Source organism: Prunus persica, chromosome G1 (genome assembly GCF_000346465.2).
Source record: "Prunus persica cultivar Lovell chromosome G1, Prunus_persica_NCBIv2, whole genome shotgun sequence".
Taxonomy (NCBI): Eukaryota; Viridiplantae; Streptophyta; class Magnoliopsida; order Rosales; family Rosaceae; genus Prunus; species Prunus persica.
In genome coordinates, this window is record NC_034009.1 from 19651782 (window position 1) to 19678081 (window position 26300).

General features: G+C 40.3%; 2 pseudogenes; both read right to left on the reverse strand.

The window, feature by feature from the left end:
* On the reverse strand, positions 14796–16422 carry LOC18790930 (annotated as a pseudogene).
* On the reverse strand, positions 18633–20243 carry LOC109946678 (annotated as a pseudogene).

Sequence of the window (26300 nt, forward strand, 5' to 3'; positions counted from 1 at the left end):
TAATGATTGTTTGCTAAACTCAAGAATTAAAATTTGTATTCTGGGACTTGACAGGACCCGACCCAAATTCCACTTTGGAATTCGAGCAGAACTCTGTGAGTATCTGACACCTGGCTAATGCCGGGCACAAAGACCAAACTGCCATTCTAACTAAAAATCCATTTTTTAAAATAAGATTATCTTATGCCGAAAATTCGGCAGAGTTTCCCCTGTAATTTACTCATTTCCCAAAATTTCTACCTGTCAACAAAAATTTAAAATTTCTCAAGCGTTCAGCATATATCAATTTATATCTAGGAAATCAAATATCACAACATTCTGGCCTCAGGCCTCAATGAAACGAATAAATCATTCTACCAACCACATTAAATTCAACTTCTTAAACCATCACCAGAACATTGCTAGATTTCATAATAACTTAGCTGGACTACTTTTAATTACTTGCTCTCGTGGCTGCACCTTGTAACAATAGGCTGTCTATGTACCCTTACTGAGGGATCAAGCCACATGTAGTTCTCAAATTTCATCTCAACTTTCTGTTTCAAGCTTCCTGGCATTTCTCACATGGCAATATAAAATCAAACAAAGAAATAAAAACATTTATATCAAGTAAGCATGCTTGTAAAGCCATAACCATCAATTCCTCATGACACCAATGGTGACACGTCCTGATCTGTAATCCTTGTTGGACTTAGGAGACATCTGGTCAACCTGGTCTGCAATCCTCGCTTCCACGGTCCGGATAACTCTAAGACTCATGAGGGCAAAATATGCTAGAAAAACTTAAGATATTTAATACTATATAAAATAATAAAAGATAAAGATAAATAAACATACTAAAATAAAATAAAATGAAACAAAATAAGTTAAAGATTTATAAGCTAAGAACACCCTTGTATCGAACTCAAGTAAAGTTCATAAATATATATATATATATGTATCCATCTATCGCTTGTAAAACAAATGTGATGCTTAAGAAAAATAATGGTAACTGTATAAAATCCTCAATTTAGTTCAAAAGCATCTCAGAACTTAAATTCGCTCCACCTAGGCGTATCCCAATTTCTGATCCGTCAATTCCATATATGCCATCAATTCCATATATCCGTCAATTCCAATAATAATCCGTCAATTCCATCCTCGCATGTCTCAAAACCATAAAGTTAACCGAGCCTCATTCCTCGCAGGTCTCAGAGATAACACTTTAATCTAAGCCGCAATCCTCGCAGGTCTCAGAAATAACACTTCAATCTAAGCCGCAATCCTGGCGCCACATGGTTCAGGCGTCCCCGAAACTCGTGGGGCATCATCAAAATAACAACCTATCTCAAGGCAACTAGGGGGTACCCTCGCGGTGGGTTTGAAAACTATAACTCGTCATTTATATAAACTTTAAATAGATTGGTTCTCAACTAAACTTAAAATATATATATATCATAATTTGATAAAAGCCAAAAGCTAAGATTCATCCTTTTCAACTACTGAATATATATATATATATATATATACACCAAATACTTGGCTAGTTTGTTAACTATCTCGATATCTGCTTAGCATACCATTCCAATATTGTATTTATACTCTTACCACACAATTAACCATATGTACAAATATAAACAGGTGATAAATAAACAGATAATTAAATACTCATCTCGAAATCACATAAAATAGTGAAATTAGAACTACAACTAAACCAAGTGAACACTCGCACGAGCATGAGCTTTCTAAAGGCTTAAACATAACACATGGAGCTCATCCTCATTAATTAATCCAAAGTCCTGGCCCTGGGCTTCTAGAAGTGCGTGCATTGTATTTGAAGTCATTCTCAAGCCTATGTAAACCTTTCCAAAGATTAGAACGGTCTAGGAGTGCCTCGGGACTCAAAAAGCGATAAGTCCCAAAAAGTCAACCCGAGACCCCGTGGGATCCACGATCTCAAAATTCCGATCCAAGAGTTCCTAGAGGTCATAACATGCCTAGGACACATGTCCCGAGAGTTTGGTCTCAACTGGACGGTCGGATTGATCACTATCGTGCGATCGGACGGTTACTATCAACCTAACTGTGACACCCCGACCCCAAATTTCCCCAAATTTAACCCTTATTTAATTATTTAAGGGTATTTTAGTCATATTTTTAACCGGAGAGAGTTTGGGACCGCGACTTGTATTTTTGGATAGGTCGTACTGAGACGAGTTCATAGACACGTAGTGGGCTCGAATCGGAGTTGTAACGAGAGAGATATGGTCAAAAGAAACCCAGTGGCACAATCGTAAATATTTTGAAATGAGATTTTTTTTATAAAAACTCAGATTTCTCTCTCTCTCTCTCTCTCTCTCTCTCTCTCTCTCTCTCTCTCTCTCTCTCCCGCGACTTCTCTCTCTCTCCCGTCGACCTCTCCTCTCTCTCTCCTCGTAACTCCAGCCACCGACCGCGGCTGCGGACGGGGCCGGTGTCAAAAGAACCGGCTCGACCTCGGCGTCACGACCCAGCCCATCCCCGCCATCGGCCGCCGCTCCAGCCGCCGAAAAATGGCGATTTTCGCCCGGATGTCGTCGGATCTTCACGGCCGCCGATCTCCCTCCTCCGGCCGCCATTTCTGGCGATCAAGGTATGGAAATTCATCCCTTCTGTATGCTCTAGCTGATGGATGGGTAGGATTAGATCGATTCTTAGCGTAGGCAATTCGATTTTCGAACTGAAAATCGGCCGAACTTTGGCCTCCGTGATCGGCCATTTCCGGCCACTTTTTGGGGTAGGTCCAAGAACAAAAGTGGCTCCAAATAGGGTGTTATACCTAGGGTAGGAGTTTGGAGCCGTGGTTTTGAGATTTTCCGGCGACGCGTTATCGCTTTGGGCACCCACGCGCTGCCGGCGCGTGCGGCGGCGCGTGGGCACTGTAGAAAAATAGAACTGTGTTCCAATGAGATCCTTAGGTTGTCACGAGTGTGTAGGATTTCACGGATTTCAATTCGGACGCCGTTTGACTATCGAACGGATAATCGCATAGTATGCTTTATCCGGGTTCGACAGGTTGGGACCGTCGGATGGTCCCAAATTTAATATATGTTAATCTACGTAATTCTAGGATCGTGTAGGAATTCACGGATCGTGAATCGGAGCCCCGGATGTTCCGAATAATAATTTTAAAGTTTATATTTTATATTAATTGTCAGATCGTGCGATCGTGAGCAATCCGACCGTCCGATCTGAACCAAACTTATAGGACAAGCGTCCTATACATGGTAGAACCCATAGGGACTTTCGGATCGGAAATTGGAGGTCGTGGGTTCTGCAGGTCCATTTGATCAGGGTTAGAGTAGTTTGACCCTTGGTCGACCGTGAGTCTCCTGGAGTAATCTCACCTTTCTAGGGGGGATTATCGGGTGCTAGACTATTGTGGAGGGTTACACAATATTAGAATTAATTTATATAATTATAATTATATATGGTTGTACAAGGGTACAACAGAGTCTAGAATGTCAGTTTGGAGTGCTACACGCACTACCTTAGGTACCTCCCCGGATTTTGGATTCACTACAAGCACCACCAAGTGAAAGTTAGGTCCCGCGTGGCATAGGTTATCCGGCGTTGGGACAGACCCCATACGTGGCGTTGGTTGTACCGGCGTATGGGGAGATTTCCAATATGATGATCAGGTCTCACGTGGCGTAGGTTATCCGGCGTTGAGACAGGCCTCATACGTGGCATTGGTTGTACCGGCGTATGGGGAGCTATTGTGATATTGTGTTGAGGTCGCACGTGGCGTAGGTTATCCGGCGTGTCGACAGACCCCATACGTGTCGTTGGTTGTACCGGCGTATGGGGAGCTTTGTGATATGATATTGAGGTCCCGCGTGGCGTAGGTTATCCGGCGTTGGGACAGGCCCCATACGTGGCGTTGGTTGTACCGGCGTATGGGGAGATTTGTGATATGATATGCAGGTCTCACGTGGCGTAGGTTATCCGGCGTTGAGACAGACCCCATACGTGGCGTTGGTTGTACCGGCGTATGGGAAGATATTATGATAGTATGGCATGGTCGCACGTGGCGTAGTTTATCCGGCGTGTTGACAGGCCCCATACGTGGCGTTGGTTGTACCGGCGTAGGGGAGATTATATGAAATACAAAGAAATGAAATAAGGTATCGCCCAAGTGGGGAACTGGGTTTTAGGGAAGAACTACGTGTGGCTTGATCCCTCAAGGAGGGTACGTAGGCAGCCTAAGGTTGTTAGGTGCAGCCGCAGACTAAATGTTAGTTATAATTTGTATTTGAATTGCTTGGTAGTTGGTTAAGGATTATTGGAAGGCCGAAGGCCATTTGTGTGAATTGCATGAAATTATATTGTGCATGCTGCCAGTTGAGAATATTAAATGCGTTTTCATGCAGGTATAAATTTTGGGAAATGTCCAATTTATAGGGGAGACTCTGCCGAAATTTATGCAGGGAGTCTCGGTTTTTAGTAAGTGGGTCTGGCATCAGAGTGATGTCAGGAATTCCAAAGGGTTCGTCTCGGGTTTTGAGAAAATTCGGGGCGGGTCCTTTCACTAACCCTAGGGTTGGAATTTTCGGAGTATCCGGGTCTCCGTTTTTCGATCCGTCGAGTCCTATACAATCCTAGAATTTTCTAGATCAACATATATAAAATAGACTACAATCCAACGGTTCAAACATATTGAACCCGGAAATTGCACAATATGCGAGATCCGTTTGGGGTCCAAATGTTGTCCAAATTAATATCCGCGAATTCCTATGCGCTCCTGAGGACCAAGAGATCATTTTAGGTTCTGAAAGTGACTTCACTATGCTACCCACGTGCCGGCAGCACATGGGTGGCTTGATCAAATTCCGGCAGCCGAAAATCTTCAAAACTGGAAACCCAGCTTCTATCCTAGGTAAAACACCCTATTTGGACCCACTTCTGTTCTTGGACCTACCCCAAAAAGTGGCCGGAAGTTGCTGGAATCGAAGGCCGAAGCTGGCCAAAACTTTAATCGCTTAAACAACCAATTAAACGCAGAAATTTCTCAAAAATAACACAACCAGCAGCTAGAACACATTGAAAGGATAGAAAATCATACCAGATTCGAAAGATTTGGTGGCTGGAGGCATCCGAACGAGCTCTCGAAAGTTTACTAAAAAATTGTCCAACACCGCCTGTTCCGTGGCTGATTCCGGTGACTACGCAGGCGGATCAAGGCTGGGACCGATTAGGAATCGAATGGGGAAGTGAGGCGGTTCTAACGGGACCGGTGCAGCCAAGAACGAAGGTGTGTGGTGGCGGTGGTGGAGGAGAGAGGTTGGTTGGTCGTGGAGCTTCTGAGGGGAAGGAAAAAAAAATCTGGGTTTTAAAACTGAACTTTGAAATATTTACGGTTATGCCACTGAACTTCTTTTAATTGTAACTTCTTCGTTACAACTCTACGTGTCTACGGACTCGTTTCGATGTGCTTTACACAATGGTATAATCAGAATTTCCAAATTCCTTTCCAAACTTAAAATGACCTTTTTGCCCCTTATAATATTAAATAATATTTTAATTTCTCAAAAACCTTAATTAATTCAAATCATTTTATTTTAATGTTTATTTCAATTTATTTCCTCTTTTAAATTTGTTCTCTCTTACTTTAAATATTTTAACACTTTTTCGGGCCGGAATGTAACAATTTCACCAACGTCTCCCCGGTCAACAAGTCAACATGTAAACCTATTAAAATATTCCAGAGTAACATTGTCTTTTTCTTTAATAATTTAGTATTTAATTATTAATTTAGGACCGGGTCGTTACAGGACTGCTGTGTGTGTGTTTTAAATATTAAACCAATTTATATTGTTTAGCATATCTAGCTGCAGATGCATGTAGAATCATGATTAGGTTTAAAACCAATTAAGCATGAACATAATGAAATTCTGCATCAAGTAAATATATCAAGGAAGTCATGTTTTGATTCAAAGTCATTGTTTGATGTTCAGTCCACAGATGAACATGAGGCAATTATTTTAAATCATCTCCAGGTTTTTGATGAAATTGCATCACGAGACACATCAGTTGAGGTTTTCTGCTTACAAGTGTGAACCTCATTCGATTATGCCTTATGATGGAACAAGATGGCACATCAACTGCTATGAGGATCAAGATCTTTTCTGTCCACAGATGGGAAGATCTTGATAACAGCTTATCATAGACAGTTTATGACGTTAGACTTGTGAAAGAAACTCAAGCATATTTGATATTCTGTCCACAGATGTTTATCACATATGTATGAAGATTTTTAGGATAAAAGATTAACCATATTGCATAATTTTGTGTTTTCAGTTATGAACCCTACCTCTATCAATTTGATTGAACCCTTGACTGGTAGCAACTTTAAGAAATGGAAGCGTGATTTAGAGATAGCTCTAGGTCTCTTAGATCACAACATAGCTTTAAGAGAAGAGAAACCAGTGCTCACTGCTCAGAGCATTGCTGAGCAAAGGCTGAAACTTGAGAGATGGGAGAAGGCAAATAGGATCTGTCTGCGCATAATGAAAAAGTCCATGACTGAAGCCATTTATGGAGGCATTCCTGATTCTGAAAATGCTAAGAAGTACTTGAAGGCAGTGGCTGAGAAGTTTAAAGAATCAGATAAGGCTGAAACTGGAAATCTGATGAATAGGCTGGCTACTATGAAGTATGATGGTATGGAAGAGATGATGGTGTATCTCCTAAGCATGGTAGAGACTGCCAGCAAGCTAAAGGCACTTAATGTTACTATAGCCGATCCTTTTCTCGTTCATCTTGCTTTGAACTCTCTCCCTTCATCATATGGACAACTTAATGTAATTTACAATGCTCATAAAAACAAGTGGGATCTCAATGAGCTCATAACCATTTGTGTTCAAGAGGAGGGTCGGATCAAGAAGGAAAAAGAAGTTAACACACTGCACCTCAACACCAATGCTCCCAAACGTCACTTTTCTAAGCCTGGCTCACATACTTCTGCGAACAAAGAGAACTCTAAGGCTAATCTTCCTCCTAAAAGGTCTGGCACTTTAAAAACCAACAAAACTACTGTCTTTAAATGTTACTTCTATGACAGAGCAGGTCACATGAAGAGAGAGTGCCACAAATACAAGCATTGGGTAAAGAAAAAGGGAAACAAAGGTAAGTCTGAAACTGTCCTAGTTTGTTTTGAGTCTAACAATGTCATAGTTCCTACTAACTCATGGTGGATTGACACTAGTTCATCAATCCATGTTGCCAATTCCTTGCAGGACTTCGCAAACTAGAGGAAACCAAGTAGAGACCAAGACCATATGTTCGTAGGGAATGGGAAGAGAGTACGAGTCCAAGCAATAGGCTCAGTTAGACTCCAATTAGTTTCAGGCTTTCCTTTAATTTTGAAAGATGTTGCTTTTGTACCTTCCATGAGAAGGAATTTGATTTCAGTTTCTAGATTAACTAAGGAACTTTTCAGTTTTGTTTTCTCTGAAGTTGGATTTGATTTAGTCTTTGATAAAAATTCAGTGGGCAATGGCTCTTTGATTGATGGTTTGTATTGTTTAAATCTTTCCAGTAACAATGTTGTTTTCACCACTGAAACCATAGGACAGAAACGATCACTAGATAACGAGAAGTCTACAAAACTATGGCACAAAAGATTGGGTCATAAGAAAAGAATGCAAAGGCTAATTCAAGAAGGAATTCTTCCTTCCTTGAATTTTGCAGACTTCACTGAGTGTGTTGAGTGCATAAAGGGAAAAATAACTAACTCTAGAAAATTGGGATCCACACGCAGTCAACAACTCCTAGAGATAATTCACACTGACATTTGTGGTCCTTTTCCAGTTGAAACTCTAGAAGGACATAGGTACTTCATCACTTTCATTGATGATTTCTTTGGATTTTGCTATCTCTACCTAATCCAGACCAAATCTAGTGCCTCTGAAGTTTTTAAAATATTTAAAACTGAGGTTGAAAACCAACTTGAGTTAAAGAATAAAGTGTTAAGATTTGATAGGGGAGGAGAATACTATGGCAAGTATGATGAGCAAGGTAGACATCCATCACCATTGGCTCGATATCTTCAAGATTGTGGGGTAGTTGCTCAATACACAAACTCTGGAATTCCTCAAGAGAATGGAGTGTCAGAAAGAAGGAATAGAACCTTGAAGGATATGGTGAGAAGTATGATTTGCACCACTGACCTTCCAAGTTTTTTTATAGGGAGATGCTGTCAAGACAGCGAATCATATCCTAAATAGGTGTCCGAGTAAATCAGTGCCTAAAACACCTTTTGAGCTATGGAACAAAAAGAAGCCCAGCTTAAACCATCTGCATATCTGGGGTTGTAAAGCTGAAGCCAAAGTTTACAATCCAAACTTGGGAAAATTGGATCCCAAGACTGTGAGCTGCAGGTTTATAGGATATGTAGAGAGATCAAAGGGTTTTCGTTTCTATTGGCCCAACTATACCAATAGAGTTGTTGAGACAGGAAAGGCTAAGTTTCTAGAATATGATGAGGACAATGAGGGGGCAAACAAGAATTTTACTTTTGATGAAGAAGGAGAAATAAGAGCAGAAGATTGCAATCCAAGCAATATTCCTATCATAACCTATGAGTTAACTCAAACTTTGTCACAACCTGAGGCACCAATTGAGCTTAGGAATGAAAACCAAAATGCTGGGGAAATACAAGAAGAACTAAATGAAATGGACCTGCCCATAGAACCACAACCATAACATCAAGAAATTAGAAGATCCACAAGAGAAAGGAGAGCTAATACATTGCCATATTTTGTTTATTTGAATGAGACATATTCTGATGACTGTGATTTTAATGACCCAATGAGTTACAATGAGGCTATAACTAGTGAACATTCTAAATTGGAGTCAATGGAAGCCAATAAAGTGTAGGAGTTAGTTGAATTGCAGCAAGGAATGAAGCCTATAGGGTGTAAATGGGTGTTCAAAACCAAAAGGGACTCAAAGGGCAATATTGAGAGGCATAAGGCTAGACTTGTAGCTGAGGGTTTCACACAACAAGAGGGGATTGATTATACCGAAACTTTCTCCCCAGTTTCAACCAAAGATACCTTTATGATTATTATGGCACTTGTGACACACTTTGACATGTTTTTACATCAAATGGATGTAAAAACAGCCTTTCTAAATGGTGAATTAAGTGAGGAGATTGTTATGCAGCAACCAGAAGGATTTGTAGAAGAAGATAGTAAGCAGTTAGTGTGCAAACTGAAGAAATCAATCTATGGTTTGAAACAGGCCTCAAGGCAGTGGTATTTGAAGTTTCATAAGATAATCACATCATATGGCTTTGTTGAGAATAGGTTGGATAAGTGCACATACTTGAAGAACAATGGGAGTAGATTTATTTTTCTTGTTCTCTATGTAGGTGATATTCTCCTTGCTAGTAGTGATGAGAGCCTCTTATATGAAACAAAGAATTTTCTATCTATGAATTTCGAAATGAAGGATCTTGGAGAAGCTTCCTATGTAACACCCCGACCCCAAATTTCCCCAAATTTTACCCTCATTTAATTATTTAATTATTTAAGGGTATTTTAGTCATATTTTTAACCGGAGAGAGTTTGGGACCGTGACTTATATTTTTGGATAGGTCGTACTGAGACGAGTTCACAGACACGTAGTGGGCTCGAATCGGAGTTGTAACGAGAGAGATATGGTCAAAAGAAGTCCAGTGGCATAATCGTAAATATTTCGAAATGGGATTTTTTTATATAAAAATCTGGTTTCTCTCTCTCCTCTCTCTCTCTCCCGCGCGACCTCTCTCTCTCTCCTCTCTCTCTCTCCCGTTTGCTGCCGTCGCCTTCCAAGAGGCGCCGGCGCCGCCACAGGGAACCACCGGCCACGGGACCGGTGGCGTTCGAACCGCCGTCGCCCCTCCTTCCTTCCCCGACCGTTCCCCGCCGGCGACGCGGCCTGTGCTGGCCGGAAAATGCAGAAAACCGCCGGAAAGTCGTCGAAACTTCAACGCCGTCGATCTCCCTCCTCCGGCCACCAATTCCGTCGACCCAGGTATGGATTTTGAACCTCTCGAGCTGCTCTAGCTGATGGTTGGGTAGGATTAGATCGATTCTTAGCGTAGGCAACTCAATTTTCGAATTGAAAATCGGCCGAAACTTCGGCCGCCGTGATCGGCCATTTCCGGCCACTTTTTGGGGTAGGTCCAAGAACAAAAGTGACTCCAAATGAGGTGTTTTACCTAGGATAGGAGTTTGGAGTCTTGGTTCCGAGATTTTTCGACGAACCATAATCGCTTTGGACACCCGATCTGCCCGCGCGTGTGGCAGCGCGTGGGCGAGGGTGGTGGAGTGACTCTGGGCAGTTTTGAGATCCTCGTGCCGTCACGAGTGCGTAGGATTTCGCGGATCTCAATTCGGACGTCATTTGACTATCGAACGGATAATCGCATATTATGCGTTATCCGGGTTCGATAGGTTGGGACCGTCGGATGGTCCCAAATTTAATATATGTTAATCTAGGTATTTCTAGGATCGTGTAGGAATTCACGGATCGTGAATCGGAGCCCCGGATGTTCCGAATAATAATTTTAAGTTTATATTATATATTAACCGTCGGATCGTGCGATCGTGAGAAATCCGACCGTCCGATCTGAACCAAACTTGCAGGACAAGTGTCCTATACCTGGTAGAACCCATAGGGACTTTCGGATATGAAATTGGAGATCGTGGGTTCCGCAGGTCCGGTTGACCAGGGTTAGAGTAGTTTGACCCTTGGTTGACCGTGAGTCTCCCGGAGTAATCTCACCCTTCTAAGGGGGATTATCGGATGCTAGATGATTGTGGAGGGTTACACAATATAAGAATTAATTTATATAAATATAATTATATGTGGTTGTACAAGGGTACAACAGAGTCTAAAATGTCAGTTTTGAGTGCTATACGCACTACCGTAGGTACCTCCTCGAACGTTGGATTCACTACAAGTACCACCAAGTGAAAGTTAGGTCCCACGTGGCGTAGGTTATCCGGCGTTGGGACAGACCCCATACGTGGCGTTGGTTGTACCGGCGTATGGGGAGCTATGTAATATGATGTTCAGGTCTCACGTGGCGTAGGTTATCCGGCGTTGAGACAGACCCCATACGTGGCGTTGGTTGTACCGGCGTATGGGGAGCTATGTAATAATGTGTTGAGGTCGCACGTGGCATAGGTTATCCGGCGTATCGACAGACTCCATACGTGGCGTTGGTTGTATCGGCGTATGGGGAGATTTGTGATATGATGTTGAGGTCCCGCGTGGCGTAGGTTATCCGGCGTTGGGACAGGCCCCATACGTGGCGTTGGTTGTACCGGCGTATGGGGAGTTATGTGATAGTATGGCATGGTCGCACGTGGCGTAGGTTATCCGGCGTGTTGACAGGCCCCATACGTGGCATTGGTTGTACCGGCGTATGGGGAGATTGTATGTAATACAAAGAAATGAAATAAGGTATCGCCCAAGTGTGGAATTGGGTTTTTAGGGAAGAACTACGTGTGGCTTGATCCCTCAAGGAGGGTACGTAGGCAGCCTAAGGTTAATAGGTGCAGCCGCAGACTAAATATTAGTCATCTTTTGTATTTGAATTGTTTGGTAGTTGTTGGAGAATTATTGGAAGGCCGAAGGCCATTTGTGCGAATTGCATGAAATTATATTGTGCATGCTGCCAGTTGTGGATATTAAATGTGTTTTCATGCAGGTATAAATTTTGGGAAATGTCCAATTTATAGGGGAGGCTCTGCCGAAATTTCGGCAGGAATTCCTATGTCCTAGATATTGAGATTCCTAGAGATAGAGCATAAGGGCTGTTAGGTTTATCGCAGAAAGCTTACATAGAAAAGGTGTTGAAAAGGTTCAATATGAAGCAAAGTAATGGAGCGGAAGTGCCAATTTCAAAAGGAGATAAGCTGAGTCAAGAAGATTGTCCAAAGAATGATTTTGAGAAGGCAGAAATGAGAGACAAGCCATATGCTTCAGTTGTAGGAAGTATCATGTATGCACAAGTGTGTACACGACCATATTTAACTTTTTCAATCAGTGTTTTGGTAAGATACCAAGCTAATCCAGGTTTAGTTCATTGGAAGGCTGCGAAGAAGGTTCTCAGATACATGCAAAGGACTAAAGACCAGATGTTGGCTTTTAGGAGGACAGATGAATTAGAATTAGTTGGCTATTGTGATGCAGATTTTGCAGGATGTGCATACACAGCTAGATCAACTTCTAGTTTTGTTTTTATGATGGGAGGTGGAGCTGTTGCTTGGAAGAGTGTGAAGCAGTCGACAATAGCTACATCTACCATGTATGTAGAATTTGTAGCTTTTTATGAGGCTGCAAACCATAGTAGTTGGCTTAAGAATTTTATACATGATTTGAGGATAGTAAGTTCCATAGAAAGACCAATTCAGTTGTACTGTGATAACAAAGCAACAGTTTTCTTCTGTAGAAATAACAAGAGATCCTCAGGAGTCAAACACATGAAAGTTAAGTACCTATCTGCTAGGGAACTAGTTAGAGATGGTGAAATAAATGTTGATTACATAAATACTACAGAGATGATAGCTGATCTATTAAACAAGGCAGTGCCTAATTCAGTTTTTCGTAGGCATGTCAACAGTATGGGAGTGCTATCAAGCTTTGAAGATGCCTTGTTTTAGTGGGAGTTGTCTTAGAATGTGTTTTTATTTTTAAATGTTTTGGTACTATGCTTTCATGTTATTTGACAATATGAATGAATATTTTGACTCTGATTCTGTTGAATTTTTGCAATATGAGTAAGGATTGATTATAAATATTAAGGAGTTCTTTATATATATGAGTAAGGACTGGTTATAAAGTGGACTATTCATATATCAGGAATGATACTTCACAGTTTAGCACTTCTGATATGTGCAAACATAACCATGACTTGCTAGTACTTTATGTGGATTTTGTTGCTTGTGGTGATTGTAGGTGGATGATACCATATCAATTGGATATCACGTCTGCAATCCTATGAGTTGATGAAATTTGACACAGAGTTTGATATAGATATCCTTATCAAATGAGCTTTCCAAACTGTGCACATAAGGAATCAATTCTGAGGCAATAAGGAAGTGTTTTAAATAGATGTTGCACTCAAGTGGTGAAATTGGTACTTAGGTGACGAGGGGTAAATTTAAAAGATATTCAACCAAGAACGCAACAAACTTCACACACTCTAGACCTTGACCAAATACTCTTATGACTAGTCAACTGTCAGATATGAATTATACCAAACAATAACATACACAGAGCATACCAAGATGTACCTGCAAGCCTAGAGAATTACTAGTGACAACCTAGACACTAAGAAGGACCCGTCAATCTAGGCATCCCCTATGCTAGCAACAACTATGGTGAAAGTGTGTGAAGACAACATAATCAAGCAAACACCAAACAGTAGAAGAAGATGACTAGTCAACCGCACAAATCCAGATGACTAGTCAACTATCAAGAACACAAACCCAAAAAATTTACAGAGATGGAAACCCACCCAGAAACCCACCATTGGGAAAAACTGGGGGTTATCAACCGACCAGGCAATCCACTAAGCAAAAAGATTCTTACAAAAAACATTAGCAAGCTCAAGAAATTCCTAGGTCTATTTAGGAAGATGAGCTATACCTCCTTTGTGCAATCTTCTTCTCCAACTTAGCAAAGCTTGAAGCTTAGTTCTTCATGGCAATGACAGCTCCTTCTCCAGCTCTTTCATCCCATGGCACTAGCTTGCAAGCTCTAACTCAGATAGAAATGAAATTTGGATTCATGGAGAAAATGACTAATTACTTCAAGAAACCATACTCTTGAAGAAATCAATCTTGAATCTGACCTAGATATATATGATAGAGTGTTTGATCTAGCAAGATGAAGTTTTCATATTTCAAATGCAGTTTTCAAAAAGAAACAATTTGGAAAACTTAAAGATGAAAAATATGAAGGTTACTCTTGAAGAAGAAGCGAAAGTTTGCTATGAAACTTTCCAAAACTTGTCCCCAAAAGTGACGGCTGCCAAATGAGGAATTCTTTGGCTTTTACCAAAAATTCCTATGTCAGAATAGACACATGGCAGCTGAGAAATTCGTAGAAAAGGACAAAAATATGGTTAAGCCTCAGCTGGAAACAATGAGCTGGAAATCCTAATTGAAACAAAGGTTGACTAGTCATACGAAGGAAATATGACTAGTCATAATCTTCAGAAATTTAATGAATGCAATGTAGTGTAATGCAGAATTTACCTTTGTCAAATGCATTGTTTTTCATCAGAATGTAGGCAGATAAGAACACCTAGAGAAGTAATTCTTAATCTAAACTTAAAGCTTGGGCAACTACAATGATTGTCCTATTACAAAATTGTCAAGGGAAGCCAAAAGAAAAAACTCAAAATGCATACATTAATAAGTCGGAGAATGTAATACCCTAATTGAGTTTGCATCTAAGGCACAGAATTTGTTAAGGAATAAAACTGGAAAGTTTTTATTTGATTAGCCGGATACGTGGAGGTGAAGAAGGAATGAAATAAAAGGAGATATCTATCCTATTCTGTCATGGATTCTAGAAGTGATTAAGGCATGATTTAGGTAATCTTTTATGGGCAAGAAACCTAGGTCAAATCACCTAAAAATACAAGGTTTAGGTCCCCGATCTCATAATACACATTCAAGTATACAAATCCTACCCCATATTAGGAGTGCATAAGGCGTGTAGAAAGATTGGAAGACCTTTGCTTGCTGCACAAGATCTTTTCTGTCGAATTCTCATGGCTTCTCAAGGTTAGTACTTATAGCTTGTTTGATCTTAAAGTCTAACATATTTGACAAATATAAAGCATGCCACTTATGAACATTTGGTATATATATATATATATTGTGAAATGTAAAAGTAAAAACATAAAGAAACCTTGTATTTTGACTCCACTATAACCAATCAACTTGGTGAAGGCGTAAGTAATGGCCATGGCCATCCACCCTCCAAGCAACAATTAGAGTTGTTTGGAAACAAGACCTTGCCGCAGAAGTTTTGCCTGAAACTGCCCCTACACCACAAAAACCACCAATGACAAACTAGACACTGCAACCACGACAATAACCCTCACCTTGTAATTGGTGATGAACGCAGCTGCCAATAGTGGGACTAATCCATCCACCAAAAACGAAAACGCAGACGCCACGCTGGCTTGAAATGGACTCGGCAGCTTCTCTTTTGCTTTTGCAATTTCTTTTTCATTGATAATGTTATTGTTTTCTCTCTTAATTTGAGCCGTCTCTGAGTCAAGTTGAGTGTACACAGCCACAAACTCTCCCATTGCCACGCTGCATGCCCCAGCAACTAATTCGGCGAATCCAGCAAGCAGGATGGCTTTGATGTCTCTTTTGACTGCCCCTACGCCCATCATCACCGAAGCAATAGGGACCAATCCATCGTTTGGCTCCCAAAATCATAATGAAGTTTCTACTTGATAAAAAAAATAAAATTATAAAATGTTCTAGTTATTACAATGAATTCTGGGGGTATCCCTGTGAATTATTTTTATTTTTATTTTTATTTTTATTTGAAAAAAGGGAATATCCTTAGCATCATACTGTAGCTGTATGGGTTTGAAATTTAATATTACATGTTAAAGAAAAATGGAGACATACAGTGTGTAAAAAGATTACAAATTTATTGTAATCACCTTATTTACCACTAGTTTTCTAAACGAAAAAATAATGCATTAAATTTCTATTGAAAACTTGATATAGATACAAATAATGTGTGTCAAACGACTATATATAATGCAGTTGTATGAAAGATGGATATCAAGAGAAAGAGGATTCTAATCAAGGGCCAAAAGCATAAGATATCATGTTTTTTTGTTGGTTTTGTAATGGGTATTTTTGTAACAAAGTGGGCTGGGCAGGTTTTGGGTTTTTTTTGGGTGAAAAATTGTGTTTGGGTATCTAGTAATATTATTGCAGTGGCAGTTTTTTAAATTGTACAATTTTCAAGGGTTGTTTGTATTGGTAAGTCCATTGAATAGTCCAACTGGACTGTTTTATAGAATTTGGATTGCATAGGATTTTTCTATATTTTGGGATCTATGTTTGGGCTTAAATGCGAAGCTCATGTATTATTCAGCCTTGTAAAGAGCTATCTCATATAAATACCTCTAATTTTTTTCTACGATCTTTAAGTATTTTATTTTGTGCATGAGTTGTTTGTGATGTTTCATGTGTGAAGGAAGTGTAAAGTGTATGTTGCTGCTTATGTTGACACGTGTCTACTACCTACAAAGGTGAGAGTGCACCATAATGTGACATGTGGAGCTTTGGGAAAGGTGACAGTTGACAGGACCCGCCCTGGATTCCTCAGAACCCGAGACGAATCTTGTGGAAATTCCAACATCACACTGATGTTGGGCCCATTTACTAAAATTATATCCTATTTTCCGAAGTTAAGGAAAAGGGTACGAGATTTTTTGCCGAAATTTCGACTGTCTTCCCTGTAAATTGGCTTTCCCCAAAATTTCAACCTATTCAAAATTCACAATTTAATATCCACAACTGGCAACATGCACAAGTTAACCTTCAAGCAGTTTACAAACTAAGCCTCTGGCCTTTAACAATTCAAACTGAACCACCAACGAAGCTCTTAACTAGGCCTCTGCCCTTTAACAATTCAAACCAAACCACCAACGAAGCTCTTAAGTCCAAATAATGAGATTTAACAAAGCAAATAAAGAACTCGAATTAAGTTATGCATGCCCATCACAATTAACATAAAATAAATTCTCAATTTCCATCATACGACGTTTAGCAACCCAACAGTAACACAAGTAGTTTAAGCACTCGGCCCCATATCCTAGATCAACATATACGAAATTGACAATGGTCCAACGGTTCAAGCATATCAAACCCGGAAATCGCACAATAGGCGAAATCCGTTTGAGACTCAAACGATATTCATATTGAAATCCGAGCACACCTACGCACTAGTGACAATTAGGGAATGGCACTGGGATACAAACCCCTCTGCTACGTACCCCACGCACCGCCACATGTGTCGGAAGCGCGTGGGTATCCTAAGCGATAGCGGCTGCCGGAAAAACTCAAAATTAAGGTCCTAGCTTCCTACCCTGGATGTAAAACCTCATTTGGAGACACTTTTGTTCTTGGCCCTACCTCGAAAAATGACCGGAAGTGGCCCGAATCTCATCCCGAAATCTGGCCAAATTTTGGGTTACAAATCGAGTTGCCTACGCTAGAAATTGATCAAATCCTATCCAACCATCAGCTAGAACACATTGAAAGGATAGAAAAGCATACCAAATTCGAAGAAACTGGTGGCCGGAGGTGTCCAAACGAGCTCTGCGAAATTTCGTCAAAAACTGTCCAAACAGCCCTATTTCGTGGCAGTTTCCGGCCACCACGATGGCGAATCGAGGCTGAGATGGCTGGGACTGGAAGAGGGAAGTGTGGTGGTTCTAACGAGACCGGTCTTGTTTGAATTCATGGCCGGAGTTGGGAGAAATCACCATTTGAAGTTGGCTCGTCCAAAACTGCCCAAAGAGAAGAAATCTGAGTTTTAAAAAAACTGAACTTCAAAATATTTACGGTTATGTCACTGAATTTCTTTTGATCGCCATTTCTTCGTTACAACTCTAATTCGGGTCCACTACGTGTCCACGGACTCGTTTTGACGTGCTCTACACAAAGATATAATCAGAAATTTCCAAATTCCTTCCCAAACTTAAAATGAACTTTTTGCCCCTTATAATATTAAATAATCTTTTAATTTCTCAAAAACCTTAATTAATTCAAATCATTTTATTTTAATGTTTATTTCAATTTATTTCCTCATTTAAATTTATTCTCTCTTACTTTAATTATTTTAACACTTTTTCAGACCGGGATGTAACAATTTCACCAAAGTCTCCCCGATCAACAAGTCAACATGCAAACATATTAAAATATTCCGAGGTAACATTGTCTTTTTCTTTAATAATTTAGTATTTAATTATTAGTTTAGGACCGGGTCGTTATAGCGGTGGTTTCTGCGTGGCTCTCTCTTCACAAAATCATTGAAGCAGATTTCCTACTGAAATTTGTAACTTTGTAACAGATTTGGGTCATCTTACCAAATAATTGAAGTATTTTCTTATTGGAATTTTTAACTTTGTAATTGACAGGATCAGATTACCCAAGAAGGTGATGACTGGTCCACTGTTACATTCTTTTTGTTCCAGTTATTACTGTGGAAGGGATTTGCGTTTTCTTTGCAAGTGAAAGAAAATGGAAAATTTGGTTCCAGGTAATGTGTAAAGGTTTTTTGCTAAAACAAGAAAAAAAAAGAAAATAATAAAATAATTTGGCTTCCGGCAATGTGTAGAATTCAATTCAAGGTTGCGGCCCTTTCCTTTGCAATTTGCAGGATTACCTTCAAATATTTATTTATAAAAAATATAAAAAAATAAAAAAAACGAAAATTCAATCTTAAATAGTTCCCGTCAACTAAAAATTCTTTGGCAACCAATCACAATCAACGTGGGTGGGAAAAACAATTGAAAAAAAGATTAAATAAAAAACTTTTAAGATGCGCAAAACACCCCTCCACTGCTAATTGTTCATATTCTCCAGCACTTGATTGATTAGTCCGGACAAAATTGTCATGGCTCCGGGATGCAACATCAACCGGCCTGCGTCATGGCTCTGTTCTGCCTCATTATCAGTTCCCCCCCAAAATTCCAGATATTGTTCCACTGCTAATCGTTCACGTATAGTACAGTCCCTGAAAAATGCATCAACAACTCCCCCTGAAAGATCCTGATTTGTTTCCAAATCATACAAATGAGGATCCGGATTATCCATATTTTCCTTCATGACTTTGTCCCACTCGACTCTAGATGAACCTCTGTTTTCTTCACTCTCACAAAATCAACATCATCAGGTCTTACAAGAATCGATACGTGGTCACCGCCTTCCAAACAAAGCACATCGTTTGACAATTGTCCCTGCCAAAGATAATCGTCTTCAGGTGTATTGTAAGTTTTTACCGAGGCAAATGCTATCCAGGTGTGCAAAGCAGTTTGTTTGGTAAGATTTCTAACGATAATGCCAATACGACCTTGAGAATCTTCAAGTTTTGGCTCGTCCGAAGAGTAAACGAAGCATATAGTCAACCCTTTTAAATCACAACCCATGATTCCTTGAGGAACTTCAAAAAAGGCGATATTGTCCACATGATTGACGAATTTGAACCACTTAGGAATATCATAAATTCCATTCAAATAAATTCCACCAAATCCGCAAGAAGTCCATCTCTGCACACCAGAAGCAAGACATTCTTATACATGCATGCATAATCATTACATGGGCCGCATCTGCAGCTGTGACTCTGTGTGTGTGTGTATGTGAGAGAGAGAGAGAGAGAGAGAGAGAGAGAGAGAGAGAGACCTGTAGGATGCTGTTCCTAAAATCGGCAGTCAGATTGGTACAGCCTTCCATATGAATCCTTGTCATGGAGTTTAATGACTCATCCAAGCCTGGAACCTCAGTGAGTTTGAACGAATCACTGAGATACAACTCTCTCATATTCCACATTTTTGAAAAATCTGGAATTGTTTCCAATCCTGGGCAGTCACTTGCTTTCAGAACATACAAATTGGTTGGTAAATCTGGGATTCCACGAAGGTTTTCGCATGCATTTACACACAAGACTTTGAGCTTTGAAAGACCAGCGAGACTTGGTAGGCTACAAAAGTCATTGTCTCCAAGAAGCAGATCTTCTAAGGAAATTAGGCTACATAGATCCTTAGGGATTGCATCCTCAGTTAAACTGCAGCCTGCATCCAAAGTTGAGATAACTCTATTAAAGAGTTTAAGCCATGTAACGAAAGGGGTAAAAGATGGAATTTCAAAATTCTCACCAGATAGAGATAAAATTCTCAACTTCTTCAATTTTACTATGGAAGATGGAATTTGTCTGATGGCTGTGCAATCCGCTTTCAGAGTTGTCAATGATACCATGTCCCCTAAGCCATTAGCCAAGTCTTCAAATCTTGAACAACCATTCAGTATAAGAGTTTCAATAGAATTGGATTTATAGAAATTCGGTGGGAGATCCCTTAGCATTTCGCAGTCTTCAAAATTTACCAAAGAAAGTCTTTCAAGATGCTCGATGGATGAGTGGACCTTATACAAGCGCTTACAACCTTTCAATATCAACATTTCAATATTTGGGAATTTTGAAAAGTCTAGTGGTTTTCTTATGTGATTATCATATTCGACATAATTTTGAGATGGGCTGTTAGAATTCTATGGTTGTTTTGTATATTTTAGAGAAATGGAGAATTTGCAGAGAAGAAGAGAAAAATGAGAAGAGACTGTTGCGTTGCATTTTCACAAATAGTTGGCTTACATAGTGTACTTGGTAGAGAAGAGAGAGGAGAGATTCTCCTCTAACAGAATTGCAGCTATCACCCTATGAGGTGTTTACACTTGTCATCCCAAAACTAAGCTAGAGAGAATCCACCTGGACTATGATCCAATGGTTCTAATTACATCACAAATAAAATAAACATAAAATGATTGTAATAGGGCTTGGTGACTTCAGCTTCAAGAAAGCAGCTGCAGGATTACATTCCAACACTCCCTTCTAATCCTTTAGCTGATTTCACACCAAGTAGGCTTCTTAAACTAATGAAGCGATCCTTAGGCAAAGCCTTGGTCAAAATATTTGCAATTTGATCTTCTGTCTTGCAGTAGATTAGCTCAATTTCTTTTGCTTGAATAGCTTCCCTGATGAAATGAAATTTTCGACTGATATGTCTAGTTTTCTGGTGATGAACTGGATTCCTTGCCATTGCAATAGCAGAAGTGTTATCACATAGGATTGGTGTACCTTCTACTTGTTCTTCACCAAAATCCTCAAGCACAAATCTTAGCCACTTAGCTTGTGAAGTTGCTTCTGCAGCACTCACATACTCAGCTTCTGCTGTGGACAAAGCCATTGTGTTTTGCTTGATAGAAGCCCAAGAAAACATGCCTGAGCCTAGTGTGAAAGCATATCCTGAGGTGCTTCTCATATCATCCTCACTTCCTGCCCAATCACTGTCACAATACCCTATTAGAGTAGTTATTTTCCCTTTCACAAACTCAATGCCAAAATCAAGTGTGCCCTGTATATATCTCAAAGTTCTTTTGGCAGTTCCCATGTAATGACCCAAACCTAAAATTCATATTTAATTAGTAATTTATTATGAGGAAAGACAATTTTGCCCTTGGAATAATTTATCAACGAAAAGTTGACTTTTTGACTGAGAAGGAATTTGACAATTTCACATACACCGTTGCGTAAAGCACAACGAAATGAGTTCATACACACGAAGTGGGCTCGAATCGGAGATTTAACGAAGAAAATACGGTTAAAATAACATGAGGGGCAAAATGATAATTTGAAAAATTAGATTTTAAACCCTCACTCTCTCTCTCTCTCTCTCTCTCTCTCTCTCTCTCTCTCTCTCTCTCTCTCTCTCTCTCTCTCTCTCTCTCTCGCTCTCTCTCTCTCTCTCTCCCGTCGCTCGACCTCCTCCTCCGATTCATTTTTGTGACGCCGTCGCCGCCACAGACCACCACCGGCCACGAGACCGGTCTTGTCCGAACCGTCATCTCCTCCTCTCCTCGTCCCACCCAGTTTCCGTCGCCGTCAGCCCCTCCAGCCGCTGAAAACTGCAGAAAACCGAGCGGGTGTGACCGGAATTTCACAGCCGTCGTTCTCCCTCATTTCTCAACCAAATCGGACGAGCCAGGTATGGATTTTGAACCTCTCGAGCTGTTCTAGCTGCCTGTTGGGTAGGAATTAATCGGTTCTCAGTGTAGATAATGGATTTTCGAACTGGAAATTCGGCCGGTTTTCGGCCTCCGTGTTCGGCCACTTCCGGTCAGTTTTTGGGGTAGGTCCAAGAACAAAAGTGGTTCCAAATATGGTGTTATACCTAGGGTAGGAGTTTGGAGCTGTGATTTTGAGATTTTCCGGCGATGCGTAATCGCTTTAAACACCCAGCGCTGCCGGCGCGTGCGGCGGCGTGTGGGTGAGGGTAGTTTAGTGGCACTGTATCTTGATACGATCCTTAGGTTGTCACGAGCGTGTAGGAATTCACAGATCTCAATTTGGATACCGTTTGAGCCTCGAACGGATTTTCCATATTGTGCGATTTTCGGGTTCAATACTGTTGAGCCGTTGGATCGTAATCAATTTTAGATATGTTACTCTGGATAATTATAGAAACTTGTAGAATTCGACGGATCGTGAATCGGAGCCCCGGATACTCCGACATCGCGAACCCTAGGGCTAGGGTATAGAAATTATGCGATTACACGATCGTGATCAATCCGACCGTCCGATCGACACCAATATCCTCGGGACATGTGTCCTAGATATAGTGGACCTTCTAGCGGCTTCCGGATCATATTGTGAGGTCATGGACCCGTGGGGTCCCGGGTTGATCTTTTTGGGACTTTAGCGCTTTTTGAGTCCCAAGATACCGCTAAACTATCTCACGTGAAAGGAAACCTTTTATGGGCATAGGGATAACTTTAAATTGACGCACATACTTTTAGGAGCCGGGGGTTAGGATTTTTAATTTAATACTATATTGTATTAATAGAATATTATGGTCATTGAATCAGGCACCCGGGCACCAATTGACCCGCAAGAGGGACCTTCAAGAGGTCTAGCGAGCTCGGACTACCAGTGAGTGGACTCTTTGTTTTAATAAATGAATTTAAGCAGTTCAGTTTCAATTATAAGCTGTTTTATGCTTTTAAATATTTTATTTTGCATGCTGCCGAGTGGATATAAGAAAAGAAATTCTAGTTAATTATCAGATAAATGACAGCAGAATTTTAAAGGTTACAGAAAGTTAATTATTCAACAGTTTTGCTTCAGAAACTTTATATTTTCTTAAACCACCTTGTACCCAGATATTAAATGTTGCCTTCGGATTGTATTGGTTGCCTTCGGTTTAGTCAGCATGCTTGACAGTTGCCCTACGAGTTCCTTGGTACTCGAACTCGTGTGGAGCGAGTAATGCGAATAAAGGTAGACTACGGTTTCCTGAATCCTGCGAGTTACGGCTCGGACTGACCTCGTGTCACTGAGACCTGCGAGTATGTGTCACCCATGGTGATGCAAGGAATTGACGGAGATAAAGAATTGACGGAAATAAGGGTACACCTAGGTGATAGTTTTAAACTGCTTTCAAAAGTGATGTTGACCATGAATATGATTGGTTTATATACAAGTATAATTATATACGTGCATTGATTTCATAAATAAAGAAAAGAAGTTAGTTTGTATAACTGTTTTCACAGTGGGGTTAGTATGTTCATATGTTATTTTCTAAACTTTGTTTTGGGTCCACTCATCCTTTTTCATGTTTTGCGCCCCCAGGCAGTAGACGTGCACAAGAATCCACCACCGGGCCGTTGTCCATCTTCCGTGCCTTTCTTTTGATGTAGGATTTTTGTTTTGTAAAGGATTAACTCCTTTGTAAATTCTTAGTAGTTGCTCTGATGTTTTGCCCTAGACTGAGACTTGAACTGTTGGAATGTATATATATGTATGCTGGCAGTTAGTTGTATATATATACTTATTTTGGCAGGTGTAAATGATTTGGTATTGAGCCAGTTACAAGGGAAACTCTGCCGGTTTTTCGGTAGACGTCAATCTTGTTATTTTATCATGTTTTGTATAGAAGGGCAAATGGGTCATTTGTGCCCGACATTCGCCAGGTGTCGGACACGCACAGGGTCCGGCTCGGATTCCAAAGTGAAATTTGGATCGGGTCCTGTCATCCCATGTGTTTCTTTGTGGGATTGTGCATGAATCTAGCAAGTAAGCTAGATGCAAACATTACATCTGCTCTTGTAGCAGTCAAATAAAGCAAGCTCCCTACTATCTGTCTGTATTCACTTTCATTTGCTGCTTCACTTTCATCATCTTTGCACAATTTCTCATTCACCACAAGTGGAATTGCCACTGACTTGCAGTCTTTCATTCCAAACTTGTCAAGAAGTTTCATTGCATATTTCTTTTGATGAATGAAAATGTGCCTATCTGTTTGTACGACTCCCATGCCAAGAAAGTGATGCAACAAACCCAAGTCTGTTATCTCATAGTGTTGCATCATATCTTACTTAAACTCTTCAAGCAGTTTGGAACAACTAGCAGTATAGATAATATCATCTACATAAAGTGAGACAATAATAATACCTGAAGCATCATTGGTTTTGACATAGAGAGTAGCTTCACTAGTGCTCTTTTTAAAACCTGCGTTGTTGAAGTAGGCATCTATCTCATCATACCAGGCCATTGGAGCTTGTTTCAGTCCATATAGAGCCTTGTTAAACTTGTACACTTTGGTTTCTTTATTCTCTTGAACATAGCCTTGTGGCTGTTCAACATAGACTTCCTCTTTTAGAATGCCATTGAGAAAGGCAGACTTCACATCCAGCTGATACAAACTCCATTGCTTTTGTACAGCAAGAGCAATCTAGGTTCTGATGGTGTCTAGCCTTGCCACTGGGGCAAATGTTTCATTGTAATCGATTCTAGGCTTTTGTGAATAGCTTTTAGCCACTAGTCTAACTTTTTTTTTTCTGCACAGTGCCATCTAGATTAAGTTTAGTCTTGTAGACCTACTTGACATCAAGTACAAGTTTGTTAAATGGTTTGTCAACTAATTCCCATGTATGGTTCTTCTTAATCATCTCTAATTCAGCCTTCATTGCATTTCTCCATGATTCATCCAGGTCAGCATCTTCAAAGCTTTCAGGTTCCACGATACACATGTTACATTGTGCCATGATTTCATTAATGCTCCTCCACTTGTGAGGTGCGTGATCGAAAACTTGAGATCTGTCAAGTATTTTCTCATCTTGAGGTATTATATCTTCTTCAACTTGCATTTGAGTATCCAAGAACTGAGTTGGTTCATCAGATACCATTTGTTCATGTAATCTGTACCCCTTTTCACAGAGTCCATAGCCTACAAAAATGCATTTGTGACTGTTTTCTTCCAACTTGTGCCTTAGTGCTGAAGGGATAAGCACATGACATAGAGATCCAAACACTTTCAAGTGTGCAATACCTGGTTTTCTTCCAATGTAAGCCTCAAATGGTGCCACCTTCTTAAGAGACTTAGAAGGACACCTGTTGAGTAGATATACTACAGTATTAACAGCTTCTGCCCAAAACTCATAAGGAAGACCCTTTTCATGTAGCATAGACTTTGCCATCTCTATCACAGTCCTATTCTTTCTCTTAGCTACTCCATTTTGCTGAGGAGAATATGCTACTGTCAGCTGCCTTTGTATTCCAAGCTCACTGCAATACTCAAGAAACTCATTTGACATGAATTCTCCACCTCTGTCACTTCTTAGGCATTTCACCTTATATCCACTTTGCAATTCTGTCATAGCCTTGAACTTCTTGAAGCATTCAAAAGCATTTGATTTATTTCTAAGAAAATAAACCCAAGCCATTCTTGTACAGTCGTCTATGAATAACAGGAAGTACCTGTTTTCTGACATGGATGCAATTTGCATTGGTCCACAGATGTCTGTGTGTACCAATTCTAGTGGAAACTGAGCTCTCCAAGTGGATTCTGCATGGAATGAGTCTCTATGTTGCTTTCCTAGTTTGCAGCCTTCACAGACCTTAAGATCCTTTTCCAAACTAGGCAAGCCATGAACCATATCTTGATTTTCAAGTAGCCTAATGCTTTGATCATTAAGATGTCCCATTCTCTTGTGCCAAGTTTGCAAGCTGTGTGTTACACTTGCTCTTAGCATCAACTGAGTAATTGGCACCATTGTGATAGGAAAGCACCTGTTGCTAGTCATTTGAACTTTAGCAGTAGGATTTTGTCGTGCCCAGTCATCGAAAATTGTCACCATTCCCTTTCCAAATACCAGACAATTTCCATGCTCCATCATCTGCCCAACACTAAGCAAATTTTCTTCTAATCCAGGCACCAACATCACTTCTTGAATGTGCTTTCTGCCCACTTTGGTTTCTTTCACAAGTGTGCCTTTCCCTGCAACTTGGACTGTCTTTCCAGTCCCCATTTTCACCTTGGAATTTACATTCCTTTGAATATCCACCAATAGCATTTCATCTCCAGTCACGTGGTTACTGCAACCACTGTCAACATACCATGAGTTGTTCATCTTCACATCTGTCACAACATTGCAAGCATAAAACAAAGTTCCAGTTTCTTCAAT